Source organism: Protopterus annectens, chromosome 2.part1 (genome assembly GCF_019279795.1).
Source record: "Protopterus annectens isolate FY-2018-M chromosome 2.part1, PAN1.0, whole genome shotgun sequence".
In the NCBI taxonomy this organism is placed as follows: Eukaryota; Metazoa; Chordata; order Ceratodontiformes; family Protopteridae; genus Protopterus; species Protopterus annectens.
In genome coordinates, this window is record NC_056729.1 from 1,676,662,940 (window position 1) to 1,676,677,882 (window position 14,943).

The following is a 14,943-nucleotide window of genomic DNA, read 5'->3' on the forward strand; positions in this document are numbered from 1 at the left end:
TGCCTGCGACTTAAGGAGTCTGCTAACCACCCTCTCGAGGTCATGGTCCGAAAGCCTGGAAGACCGAGAGGAATGGGACCAACGGCTGCGCTCCAAAAGCAAAGGAGATCTCGGAGCCGAATGGACAGACTCCAAAGAAGGGGACCTGGAGCACTTACGACTCGAAGACGGTTCCGACGTAACTAACGGAGCCGACTGAGTTCTTGAAGCCTCGGCTCCGGCCGGAGCCGATGCAGAAACAGAAGTAGCGCCACTGGTCGGAGGCTCTGTACTCGGAGCCGACGATGTAGTGGGCTTAGAAGGTTTGCCCGACAAGGACTTGGCCGGGGAACCTTCGGGCTTCAACAAGCCTCTCAAAATCAACTTGTTTCTGCGTTCCTGCAAGACTCTTGGACTGAATGCATGGCAGACAGAACAAGAGTCCTGCAGGTGCAGAGGGCCTAGGCAATAAACACAAGAAGTGTGGCCGTCTGTCAGGGACATTTTCTGACAGCACGAATCACATTTCTTGAAGCCTGAGACCTTGGACTCCTTAGACATCTTGTGGTAAAACACACCCAAACACACACACACACACACCACACTAAAGAAAACTTAGTCCAGTCACTTCACCACACCGAAGACTAAGATTAAAATAATTAAACTAACAATTTAACTGAAGAGAAAACTAGAGCACAAACTTGGCCCGAAGGCCTGATAATATCAGGAGAACTGTAGGACCGAGGGGATAGAAAACAGACCCAAAAGGGGACTATATAAGGCGGGTTACTCTAAAAGGGTAAAGGGGAAATAAACGTACACTAACCCTGAAAATAAAATGGAAAAACCTTACCAGAAAACTGCTTCTGAAAATATTTTACCAGAGAGCCTGCAAAAACGCAACCTCGCAGCTAAGCGGCAAACGAGATCTGAGTAGTTAGCGCCTAGCATTGTGGGATACAGGGTTACCTCGAGCCGGTAAAAATAGCTCTTGAGCTTTGGTATAAGCAGAGTCGGAGCCGAGGATCGGCTCCAAACCCATCCAGCAAGAATGAAGGCGAGATTGGCAACTTAACATTTCCAGGTTTTGCCTAATGAATTTGCAAACAAAGATTCTCCAGATAGGTTGTTGGCTTTAACAGACTGAACCAAAAGTTTTGTAGTGGAACAAAGTGGCCTAGGGTTTCTGTAGGGATGGATAAAGTTTAAGGGAAGGCATTTTTTTCTGGATGGTTAATAACCTTGAATGCTACAGTAAGTTGATTACATTGAATTAGACTGGGGAGATCTAGCCATCCTAAGAGGTTTAGGTTTTGACAATGGTGTGTCCTGTAGGGAGTTCCTGTGGCAAACCTGGCAATTTGATTGTAGCAGCTAGAGAGTTTGCTGAGATCAGTTTTGCTCAAGTTAGTGAATATTGGCGAGCCATAGAGTAGAGATGAAAGCAGAGGGGTACGGTCAATGTCAGTCCCAGCTAGAGGGGTGAGAAAAAAAGAAGTTACGTCTTACCATAACGTTCCATCTGTATTGTTGATCCTCGTTCAATCATTACGCATGGGTATCGGTTCCGAGCTCGGAACCGAGCCGGCCATTTTCCAAGCTTGCGTCAGTTTCCAACTCTCGAGCTAAACTCTTACCCACAACCCCCCTCTTAGATTGAGTTTGCAAGTCAAAGAGGGTAGAGGCTACCTCTGGTCAAATAACCTAAGACAACCAGATGGTAAGATCCACTAGAAACCACAGGAGAGGGAAGGAGGGAGGGTCATAATGACTGAACGAGGATCAACAATACAGATGGAACGTTATGGTAAGACATAACTTCTTTATCTGATATTGTTAATCCTCGTTCATTCCTTACACATGGGACAGAGTACCCAGCTACCTTTATTCCTGGGAGGCTCTCATGGAAGGACATTCCTGAGCACCACAGAACCAAAAGATGCTCTTCTCCTGGAGGCCAAATCCAATCTGTAATGATTGATGAAGGTATGAGGCGTAGCCCAAGTTGCACCTGCACAGATGTCATGTAAAGAAGCTCTAGCATGGAAGGCAGCAGAAGTTGCCACCGACCTTGTTGAATGAGTTATCATGGTAGTAGGCAACGAGATATTACGTTGTGTATAAATGAAGGTGACACAGTCCTTCAACCATCTAGCTAATGTGACCTTAGCAACAGCAGATCCTAATCTAGGTCCAGAAAAGGCCAAAAATAACTGGTCAGATTTATGAAAGGGTTTAGTTCTATTTAAGTAAAAACAGATTTGTCTGTGGTATCTAGGGTATGTAGGCAATACTCTCCTCTGTTTGAATGATTGGGAAAGAAAACAGGCAATTCAATGACTTGATTAATGGACATTTCAGAGATCACTTTAGGCAGAAATGACAGATTAGTTCTCAGAGACGCTATCTCTATGAAAAATCAAGTATGGACTCTCAATACGTAAAGCTTGAAGCTCAGAAATGCGTCTGGCAGAAGTAAAGGCGACTAAAAACAACGTTTTCCATGACAAATACTTGAGGTCGCAAGAAGAGGCTGGTTCGAAAGGTGACATTGTCAGAGCTTGTAGAACTAATGATAAATCCCATGGTTGAATAGGTTCTCTAAAAGGTGGCTTCCGATGATTCACACCTTTTATGAAGATCTTACACAATTTATGGGATATAAGAGGAATCTTGGACACACTCATAAAAATTAGAAATTGCAGCCAAATGAACTCTAATGGTAGAGGCCGATAGACCAGATTTAAAAAGGTCGGCCAGATAGTCTAGTATTATCGACACTGGTGCTGAAAAGGGGTCTACTTGTTTATCTTTCAGCCAGCAGGTAAATCTTTTCTACTTGCTCAGATAAGTAATTCTAGTGGAAGACTTATGAGAAGTAACGAAATATCACGTACTGGTAAAGAAAGATCATTCTGCCTGGCAATCAAGGGAATTGGAGTAGCCAAGCCGTGCGCTTCAGGCTGTTCAAGTTGGGATGAATCTGGTTCTGTGGATGTGAGATCAACTCCGGGGCTGGATGGAGAATCTCGATCTTAGCAGGTGAGGCCAAAGGAAAGGGAACCAAATCTGTCGAGGCCAATATGGTGCTATGAGGATCACCTTGCTCTTCAACCGACGGGCTTTCTTCAGAAACTGGGAATGAGGGGAAAGGGTGGAAATGCGTGAAGACCCGAGGGCCAATCATGGACTAGAGCATCCCTGGGTGACTGTCTCGGAGAGGGAATCAGGGTGAAGTAGTTGCTGCATTTGTAGTTGGTCGGGGATGCAAAGAGGTCACAGCAAGGACGGCCCCAGCGGTGGAAGATCTCCGCCGCTATCAAGGTATTCAGGGACCACTCGTGAGGTTGAAGAATGCACCTTCTGAGTCTGTCTGCTATCACGTTGGAACTTAAGGGAATGTGTGTTGCGAGAAGAAAACGGTTGGTAGCCATCACCCATTGCCATATCCTCATGGCCTCCCGACAAAGGGGGTAAGATTTGGTTCCACCTTGCTTGCTGATGTACCAGACCACCGCCATGTTGTCGGATTGAATTGCAATTGTCCCAGACAGCAGCAGGGGATGGAATGCTTGCAACTCCAGAAGCACTGCCCTCAGCTCTAGAACATTTATATGCAGATGGGCCTCCAGTTCTGACCAAGTGCTTTGGACTGTCTGTCACTGACATAGCCCCCCCCACCCCATCAGGGAGGCTTCTGTGGTCACTGTGGCCTTGGGTTGCTGGGGGGAGAAGGGGCGAGACCATTGTGAGAGATTGTGTGCCATCCACCAATTTAAATCCTGTTTGCACCTGTGTGTTACTCGAATCATGGCTGAAAGAGGGTGCTGAAAAGGATACCAATGGGTGAGCAGTAGCTATTGTAGAAGCCTCATGTGATACCTGGCCAAGGGAACAATGGTGATGGAGGCTGCCATGGAACCGAACAGCTGTAGCACCGAGGGAGCCGTGGATTTTCCCTTTGAAAGGATTGGAATTAGTTGTTGCTTTATCCTTAGAATTCTGTGCTCTGGAATAGCAACTCTGCAGTTTTTTGTGTCCAAGATAACCCCTATGAATTCTGTCGACTGAGATGGGGTGAGATTGGATTTTTGCCAGTTTATGGTTATGCCTAGCCTTTGAGCAGCAAGGAGAGAGTATGCCAGGGCTTTTTCCAGTAGATGTCTGGTGGGGGCGGAAATGAGCCAGTCGTCTAGGTATGGAAACACCTGGAATCCTTGAAGTCGCAAGTGAGCTGTGACAACTGCCATGCATTTTGTGAATACTCTGGGGGCTGTAGGGAGTCTGAAGGGAAGTACTCCGAATTGGTAGTGACTGGTTCCCGCACGGAAGCGCAGAAATCTTCTTGATGGCCTGTCCACCTTTATATGGTAGTACGCATCTTGAAGATCTATAGAGCACATCCAATCGTCTTTTTCCAAAAGCGGGAAGATAGACTGTATTGTGACCATCCAGAATTTTTGTACTCTCACAAACTTGTTCAATACACTGAGATCCAAAATTGGTCTCCAGTACCCGGTTTTCTTTAGCACCAAAAATAGTCTCGAGTAGAATCCGGATGGTATCTGGTCTGGAGGGACTACTTGGATGACTCTTTTTCTTAGCAGCTTCTCTATCTCTAGTGCTGCTTCTTCCCTTTGACTGGGTGGAACGTCGGGAAGATTTTTTGAAGTGACGGGACAAAGAAGGGGATATGATAACCTCTGGTTATAATCCTTTGTACCCAAGAATCAGTGGTGATGGTTAACCAGGCAGAAGGATACAAGGAGAAACATCCTCCAACCACCTCCAGAGGAAAGGAGTTGGGCCGCTCTTCAGATGCGCTGGTAGGATTGACCAGGGAAAGAATCCCTGGAACCCTGGTTAGGCGGACCCCCTCTGCCCCGAAAGGAGCATCTTCCCTGCGAGTTTCCCCCTCTGCCTCTAGGGGAGAACTTGGCCTGTGTGTCATGGAAAGGACCCTGAGATTTCTTGAACCATATCTTCCCACTCTTTTGGTTTCAGGAGAAAGCACATTGAGGGAAAGAATAACTGACACCTACAGCAGAAAGGATCTTACCGTCCTGTTCAAATCTGGCCAGTGTGCTTTTAACTTTGGGCCCAAACAACGAGGAGGCCTCAATGGGGGCATTAAGAAAGGAAGACTTAAAAGGTTCTGCGAAATTGCACAAGCGCATCCAGGCGTGTCGTCTCAAGACCTCAGCTGAACCCGCTGCTCTAGCTGCTCCTTCTTATGCATGAGATATCAGTCGCATAGAGGAGTTAGACATAGATTCAATGGTGGCCAGCTGTGAGGCCTCTGTCACGTACCTCATCAGACATGGTATCAGCCAAGGTTTCAGAGAGCTCAGAAACCAGATCGCTTTGAAACCTGGTAAAATGTGCCATATAATTCAGGGACCTGATAGCAAAGGTCGCTGAAGCAAAGGTGCACTTCCCTATCCTGTCCAGGGCCCGGGACTCTGTTAGGCGGATGGACAGTCTGGCTTTCTTCTTCTGCCAGATCCTTTTTTGTTGCAGCCGCCACTACCAAAGCATCCACAGGAAGATCTTTGGGCCAATGAGGATCCGAAGCAGGAGGGGACAAGATCTTATCTGGCCTCCGGGGAATAGCTTAGACGGTATCAGGAGCCTTCCAAGCACGCTGCACGATGAGCCGGACAGGTTCATCGTTAGGTGGAGTAACCCAGGAGGTAGGGGGCCGGGCACGAAAGGCCTGCAGGAACACAAGATTCCTCAGAGGTCGGATTACAGGACTGCCAGTCACCTCTCTATTTCAGGATTTCAAGGATATCACCAAAGGATACATCAGAGGGTGACCGAGGGTGACCGAGGGGATCCTCCCCCCCCCCCCATCGAAATCTGTGTCTTCAGTGAGGGACTCCTCTGTGGAGTCCATGTGCTTCCTCTTACACAAACTTTTCCGGTGGACCTCCTCAGCGGGAGAAGCTGGAGAAGACAACGGAAAAGGGGATTCCTGGGGGAATATGTCCTGCGGCCCTTGCACCCGGTGTCCGCTAGGTGCGACTTGTGAAACTAGTGTACCAGAGGAGGGCGGAGGTATAGACAATCCGGTATCGTCAGCAGCAGCGAAAGCCTTCTCCATAAGTTGGAAGGCTGGTTCACCCAAAGAGGAGTGCATGTCTAGGACAGGGGTCACCCCTCCCCTAAGTAGCTCAGCCTGCTGACTCGGAGTCCCTGGATGGCTGTGGAGCAGCAAACTATGCACGTCACAACTGACATCCTGGGTCGTAGCAAAACTTTCCTGCCACGAAGGCAACTGCGGTTCCTTAGTGAGATCCAAAAACGGAACCGCAGCAGGGGAAGACTGTGCTATATCCATGGACTTCAAAGGGAATGTAGGAGGAGAAAAAGAAGGGGTCTTTAGAAATGGGTGATCACCTCTGAGGGGTGGATACCTCTGGCCAAGAGTACCTGGTCCACAAGATGCAACAAATGTTCGGAAAGGCTTCTAGTGGACCTCACGGAGACTGAGGGAGAAACAGGCCTGTCCACAGAAGAGGCAGACTCGGTGCCCATCTCATCTGACCGCACCGAGGACAACGGTGCCGAGAGAGACTGGACTATAGGTTCATAGGTTAGTACAAGGCTAACTGCCCTTGAAAGCCATTTTTAAGCCTAGCCAATTATCCCTTGTGAGACTCAAACCCTGCACCTGGTGTTTGTAAGGCAAACACCTTAACCATTAGGCCACCCTCCCAACTACTGTTGTCTGCACAGAAGTCATCGGTGCCGAAGTCATGGTCTGCACCAACATAGGGATCGGTGCTGAAGTGGTTGTCTGTGCCGAAGCTGGAACCGACAAAACTGGAGTCAACAATAAAGGCGTCAGTTCTGAGGAAGATCTCTGAGCAGACGCGGTCAAGGTCTGCATCGACTGAACGGTCGATGCCGATACAGTGGTAATGTTCTGAACCGAGGAGCCCCTCGGTGCCGATATACAGAAGGCTGCAGGAGAAGACAGAGCCAAAATCACTAATGGAGCCGAAGGCCTCGGTGCCGAAGGTCTACGCACTTAAAGCACTGGGGCAGACTGAGTGAGCTCCGGAGCCGAAACTTTAGCCTTTTTAGGTTTTGGTTGGCGGGAGTCCCCAGCTGGGGACGAAGGCTAAGATTTAGCCTTAGTAGGAACATCCAAGGTTTTATTATGGGCTCTAGGAGGGGCTGAGGCCTCCGACCCAGAAATAGCTTCTGAAAAGGGAGATTTTAGAAGTCCCTTCAGTAACAACTTGTTTTTCCTTTCTAACAAGGTTCTATTAGAAAAGTTCTCACAAACAGCACAGGGTGGGTCAACAGACAAATGGGAAGCTCCCAAACAATAAACACACAAAGAGTGTGCATCAGAAATAGGCAGTTTGTGTCCACAATCAGAACACCGCTTAAAACCCGGACTACCTTTCTTATCTGCCATGACACCAAATTAATTAATAGAAAAGGTACCAGCAATGGTACAAGAGAGTACCCGAAGGTATGAGGGAAAAGGATTACCAACGATGGTAAAGAGAGAATACCTCGCGGTAAAAGTAGTAAAGAAAAAAGCAGAAAAACGTGAAGAAATTATTAAGATGTGATAGGGTAAGAGACAATAAAATATGAACTTTTGACAGAAAAGTAATCTGTAAAACTATTAAACAATTGACTGTACTTGGCTCAAGAGAAGTAGCCCGACACGACCGAATCGCAACGCGGCAAACAAAATCTGAGGTAACAGGGAGAGGAGGATTGTGGGTAAGAGTTTAGCTCGAGAGTTTGAAGCCGACGCGAGCTTGGAAAATGGCCGGCTCTGTTCCAAGCTCGGAACCGATACCCATGCGTAAGGAATGAACAAGTATTAGCAATATCAGATGGTTTGTTTTTGTATAGGGAGCCAAGTTTATTATTAACTGTTTTAATAGTTTGGTTTACGTGCATATCATATTTGAGTTTGTTGTCTATTATAACACCCAGGAGTTTGGGATACATATCTGGTGAGATTATGGTCCCATTGTTAGATGTTATGGCAAACAAAGGTTGAGAGGATTTGCGAGTAGGGGAGAAGAGCAATACCTTGCCTGTGATATAAATAGGACCAGCTGGAGAGAAAGGTATGTATGCCAGAGATTAACAGTCTCTGGAACAGGCTCCCCATTCATGTGAAGCAGAATTCCTCCCTAACCCAATTCAAGTGCAACCTGGACAACTGGATGGGGAACAGGAAATTCATCCCGGTTTTGGCACCTATGTCTCTAATGGACACAGGCAACCTGTAAATGGTTCATCTCCCAGGTCCCTGCTTGTAAATATTTCATCTCCCAAGCCCCTGCTTACACTTATCAAGGGTATCAGAACTTATCAGATATTCGGGATGCATGGCTAGGCTTAAAAAGGCCCTTGCGGTCGTTAGCCTAGTTAACACCTATGAATCTATATGGATCCAGGAGCCCCTGGAGAATGGTCCTAGCAAACCCAGTTCTGGATTTAGAGAAATAATTCAGTTTTTAATGTATTGTAAATGAATGAACAGAGGACCATGTAGCTGCCACTAGAATCCACCCCTTTCCAACATGCCATCAGTTAAGACGAGGACATTGCAAAGAATGCCTTGATACTGCCTTAAACTGGTTTATCATGGTGAATATAACAAAAGGCAACACCAGAGGACAACTGTCTGAAGACAGCCAGTTTTAACATGGGTTGTCCTTTCTTGGTCCCAACATAAGAAATGAACAGTTGATCAATCCTTCTAAAGGGCTTGGTACTATTAAGACGCTATCTGAACTGTCTATGCACGTCAAGAGTATGTAGAATCCTCTCTCCCTTGTTCCAATGGTCAGGACAGGAGAATGATGGCCTGATTTAAAGTAAACAAACAACCTTGACCATGAATGAGGGATTTGTTCTTAATGACACCCTATCCCTATGGAAAACCAGACAGGGTTCATCCTCCATGACAGCATGCAACTCCGATACTCTTCTTGTAGATTTCATAGCAATGAGAAGTGTTTTCCATGTGATGAACCTTAAGTCTGCCTGATGTGTGGGAGTTCAAATGGAAAAGTGGTCAACTATTCCAGCACAATGTTAGCCCTCGGGAAGGAGCAACTAGTTTGAGTGGTGGTCTCAGGCTTAACACTATTTTCAGAAACTCTTTTACTAAAAACAATGAAGAAAGTGGAGGATCCATGGGTAGACATCCTGAAATGGCTGCAAGATGTAACTTGACAGAACGGCCAGATGTTAATAACTCATACAAATATTTGAGTGTCAGTGGAACATAATTCATGTTAGGGCCCTGGTTATTTGCTACGCACCCATTAGAAAACATCTTCTACTTGCCAATACAAGATTTCTAGTGGCTGGTTTTCTTGCCTCCTTAGTAACTGCTGAACGTCCACTGAAGAGGTGCCTAAAAGGTATTAGAATTAACTTTTCTGGGCAATTAGTTAAAGATGTTTTACATTGGGACGTGCCAAACTCTTCCTGTCATGTAACAGTAGGTCCAGTTTTTGAAGAAGCTTGTGGTAATAACTTTTGGCCAACTCTATAAGAAGGGAGAACCAGTGCTGCCTAGTCCAAAAAGGGGTTGTCAATTTTCAAATAGTCTTTCTGACTCTTCAGAATTACTCTGGATATCGGTGAAAAGAGTGGAAATGCATACAGGAACATTCCTGTTCAAGGGAATGAGAAAGTTTTTGTTTTCCAGGCCTGTCTGCACCAAGTTCTGGGGCAAAATCTGTTTAGTTGTCCGTTATGAAAGGAGGCAAACGGATCCACTTCAGGTGTTCCCCACAAATGATTAATTCTTGGAAGACCCCCCCCCCCCCTTCAATTTCCATTTGTGAGGGTCTGTCCTGATCCTATTCAGCTTGTCTGTCACTATGTTTTGCTCTGGCAGAATGCAAGATGCTTGGAAGGTTAGTTAGAAGGGTGATGAAAAGCCAATTTCCAAGTGACAATGGCCATCAAACAGAATGTATGACATTGTGCCCCCTTGCTTATGTACCACATCATTGTGGTGGTGTCGGTAATTACCTGGACCACTGATGAACAGATTTTTAAGGCATACTCACAGCCAACAAACCTTTTATATTTGAATGCTTTGGTCCGTCTGAAGAATCCTACAGTCCTTGCAAATTTACCCATCATGGAAACATCTCCCCAAACAAAATCAGATGTACCTACAGTGAGTCACTGACTTGGAAGTTAACTAGAAAAGGGAGGCCTGCATTTTCATATATTTGTAGTCTCAACTAGTGCAATTCCTTTTTCATGAAGCCCGAGACTGGTATCCAAAAATCTAGAAGATGCAAGTGCTGGGTCTATGTGCTTTTAAAATACCACTGAAACATTTGCATGTGTCACCTGGTGAGAGGAATCATGAGAACTGTAGAGGCCATGAAGTCCACAAGAAGGAGAAACTTTGGCTGAAATTTGAAACTAGTTCAGAAACTCAGGAGAGTTTCCAGATAAAAATCCACCTTCGCCTGCATCAAAAAAGGCCTTTTCCTGTAGAGTGTCTGAGACAATCCTGTGTGATAGGGTCAAAAAGGATTTCTGAATGTTTATCTGGAATCCTAGATTGGTCAGAAAAGAAGAAAATTAAAAGTTATAGTCACCATAACTAGGCATCTGTGCTGTCCATTTTCATTCTTCCTCAACATATGGGTTACGGATCTCATCTTGGAGCTAACTCTACAAACTTCGGGTCCAACTCTCGAACTCCGTAACCCATACGGAAGTTATGTATTTACCAATACGCTGGATTCATTTCATCCCAGTCTGCCCAGTAGGACTTCTGGGACTGCAGCCACTTGTCATATCTGATCCTGTCATCTGCTAATACTCTCTCTCATCCTAGAGTTCTTGAATTTTAGCCTCTCAATGTCCAGTGCCCCTTCTAGCCCCAGAATGAGTTTGCCAACTACAACAAAAGGTAGTCCCTTTCACATTATTACCATACAAAAACGAGCAGCATGTAGCAAACCAGGTCAGTTCAGATCCAAATTTAACAGATAACTGGGGGGGGGGGGGGGGGGGGGAGGATAGTCACAATTTGGAAGGGGTAGAGAGGTCATTATCACACAGACTAGGATGAAAAGTATCTAGTGTTATGGGAAGCACATAACTTTTACATCCTATTTCATTTGAGGGTCCGTCCAGACTACTGGGACAGCATCCCAAGCTACCTTTTTCTACGGTGGCACAATGACAGCAACCTTATAGAACTGCAGCTCCAATGGAAGACCTGGACAATCGCATACAGTTAAAAATGCTTGGCAAAGGTAGGAAAGATACCATGTAGCCACGGCATGAATTTCCTCCAAAACAGAACTTCTATTAAAAAAAAAAAAAAGGCAGTGGAGGTAGCTACTGATCTAGAAGAATAAACTTCTGGGTTAGATGACAGAATCCTGTTGCTACTCAAGCAAAAAGTCTCTCAGATAAATGTTAGGATAACTGCCCTTGAACAACCATTTTAAGCCTAGCCAAGGACAGAATCAAACCTTGTACTTTACATGTCTATGAGAAGACCTTAAGTATTATGTTAAACCCATCCCAGTACTGAGGGTTATACAATCAATCACAGGTTTCCTTTTCCCCGGACTTTTTTGAGCTAAAGAAATAAATAATAAATCTTTCCTAAACTTCCTGTGAACATCCAATGTGAGTAGCAAATATTTTCCTCCATTTGAATGACTCGAAAGAAGACTGAATTGGTCGATTTAAGTTAGATTCTGATGTAATAACAGCTGGCATAAATTTATTTAACATTTGTTTACAGGGAAACTCAGACTGGCACAGAGCCCATTTTCAGTGGAGGCCTGGGGAGAAACGCTTCAGATGCATGCCTTTGGAATGTGGGAGGAAAACGGAGCACACACAGAAGGCAGGACATGCAGACTCCACACAGAGGGCTCCCCAGCCAAGAATTGAATCAGAGAACCTCTTGCTGTGAGGTGACAATGCTAACCGCTGCACCACTGCGCCGCCCATGATGGTTAATGATTTTACCTCCCATGCTAGAATTTTTAAATCTGCCGAAAAGGCTGGTCTCATTAAAGCCTCTAAACGAGCCCAAGGATGGGCAGAGGCTTTGACAGGAAGACAAAAAATAAATATTCCCTTAAGGAAAGCTTTGCATAACTTGCATTAATGTTAAAGGACTGACTTTGGGAACCATTACTATGTGAACTTGGCTCCAGATGACTGTCACTGTTGAAGCGACACCCCAACTCAGTGTGCAAAAATGTGAAAAAGAGGTAACGAGTGGGTGGGTGGATGGAATGAAAATTGAGACAGAAGCCAACTGTACATTAAAGGTAGAGAAACTACAATCTCTCAGTCAGTATTGAAAGGAAGCATGGTACCTCAGAAATGGGAACTGATAAAGGGGCCACGTTCCGAGTAGCAGCCTAAATGAAAAATAGTTTTCATTTATATCTACAGACCTTCTGGGTAGACAGTTTCTGTAAAGTTAACAAAATGTTAACTACTGTCTTGGAAAAGGAAGGGTCTTTGGCCATTGCAGAAACTGGAGATACCATGCTTGAGAATGAAAAGGTCTGGAGGAGTGAGAAAGAAAATCCAGTTTTGGGATTTGGAGCCAGGGAGGCTTCTTCAGGTGAGGACTGAGCAGGAAAAAATAGACTTGCCTGAGGCACAGCAGGGAATGAGTCACAGCTGATCTGCATGAAGATGGTCTCACAAGGAACTTGGAAATCAAAGAAACTGGCAGGCAGACAGAAAAGATGGAGGATCACTGACAAACTAAAGCATCCTATGGTGACTGCCCCTCTGGGGGAATGAACAAGACAAAGTATCTGTTCCACTTGGTGCTGGAGGAGGAAGCAAACAGGCTGCAGCAATGCCTGCCCCAGGTGACTATCTGTTGAGCATCTGAAGGTTTGAGGGACCACTCATGAAGCATCAGAATAGACAGGCGTGCTTGTCTGTTAGATAACCAACTCTCCCTGAAATGTGCACTGCATTGGACAGTGATGCACATATAATGTCTACTACCACACCTTCACAGCTCCCTGCAAATGGGGTAGGATTTGGTTCTTCCCCGTCTATTGATGTACCAAACTATGGACAGGTCTATTTGGATAAAAATCGTACCTTAGGAAAGGAGGACTTGGAATTCCTGCAACACTAGGGCCACTCATCTCCAGGATACTAATGTGAAGATTGGCCTGTTTTTGCATCCAAACTCTTTGGATCATTCTTCCCTTGAAATGCCCCCACACCTCACAGACTCTATGGTTACTGCTAACTGCTGGAAATGTTAATAAAATGGGTCTGCTCAGATGATCTAGGGAGTTTAGCCACTAGGGTAAGTAGGTTCTGCATGTTGGATTTTAAGTGAATCACAACAGAAGAGAGGGTCTGACAACTCGGACCACTGCACACAGACTTACCACTGAAGAACCCTAAAATGAAAGCAGACATGGAAAATCATTACAAGAGAAGATAAGTTGCCATCAGCCCTAGCACCTTGAAAATCAAAGATGATGAAAAAGAATGCAGTTGTAGAAAGAACTGTACAGTTGCTCTCATGGTTAGAATTCTTTCCACAGTCAGGATTTATGAGACAGTTTTTTGTATTCGGACAGCAACAGATACATCGCATCAGTTATGTGGGTTGGTCACATGGCTTTGAGACTGATGGAAATGCTTAAAGGATATGCAGAGGTACAAAAATTATGGAAATACTTAAAGGCTAAAGAAAGCTATAAAAAGTAATTGCTGACTGATAAAAACAATTGAGTTTTTTGTAATGAGGTAATCTAGATATGAAAAAACATGTACTCTCTTTTACAGCCGATAGGCCACAGCCACCTCCATATGCTTGAACATCCGAGGGCTATGGTGAGACCACAGAGTAAGGCTCTGAAATGTTAAGCATTTGGCACCTAGTCAGAAGTACAAGAACCTCCTGAATACCTTTGCAATTGTTTTGTGGAGGTAAGCATCCTGGAGGCCTACTGAGCACATCCAATCATTCGCTTTTTGACATGGCAGAATGGGTTGCACTGTGACCATCTTAAATAGGGTCTTTATGATGCATTGGTTTAGGCAGCTGAGATTTAGAAATTGACTGAGGTTCTTTTTCTTCTTTGGTTCTAAGAGCCTGGAATAACTTCCTGACCTTCTCTGGTGTTATCAGACCTCCTGGATGTCTCTTTCTAGAAACAGGATGGAAATCTCCTTTTTGGCCACTTTGTAGTGCATGGGGTTGAACTGGTAATGGCAGAAGTTGATAAAGACAGAATTAGGAAAAGGAAACGGTATAGCTTTTATATATTCTCTTACCCATTTGTCCTACCAAACAACCATCTATGCATTTGAATGGAGAGAGAGAGAGAGAGATGCCCCCAACTGCCTCCAGAGGTGGACAGTCCAGGAAGCCTTCAGGGTCCCTGGTTCAACTTTCCAGAGAATGAAGCATGAAAACCCTGATTTTGCAAGTCTCCATGACCTCTTGTTCGGCATTCACTAAAGAAGCCACCTCTGCCACAGCAAACCCTGTCCAAGGAGGAATCAAAGAACTGACGCTGCTTCTTCTTTCAGCTTTTCTTGGTTAGGGGTCGCCACAATGGACATCCGGTCCACTTCTAAACCACAGGGAATTGAAGCCTTACTGATTCCTGTTGAAAAGTCATGGAGGGCTCAAATCTAAATCATACAGTAAATATCTTGCCTTTCTATTCATAGCTCAATAATTTTTCCTTCACACAGGGCCAAAAAGAGTGGGACCATCAACGGGAGCATGGATAAAAAATGCCTTAAAGTTGTCCACAAAAACAAACACAGGATCATAGGCAATTACTAGGCTAATAGCTCTGGAGCACTTACAAGCCTAGCCAAGAGTTTATCCCCAAAAAAGAAACCTCAATCAGCACCTGTCACCCCTGTCAATGAGGGACACAGGTGGAACCCCTGGGACCAGACTGAGCCAGGCAG

The 14,943-nt window shown here is 45.3% G+C and overlaps 1 protein-coding gene across 6 annotated transcripts in view; it reads right to left on the minus strand.

Moving 5' to 3' along the window:
• RERE (arginine-glutamic acid dipeptide repeats) overlaps window positions 1-14,943 on the minus strand; it is a 3,515,893-nt gene that overhangs the window by 1,906,059 nt on the left and 1,594,891 nt on the right. The gene's annotated exons all lie outside the window — the stretch shown is intronic.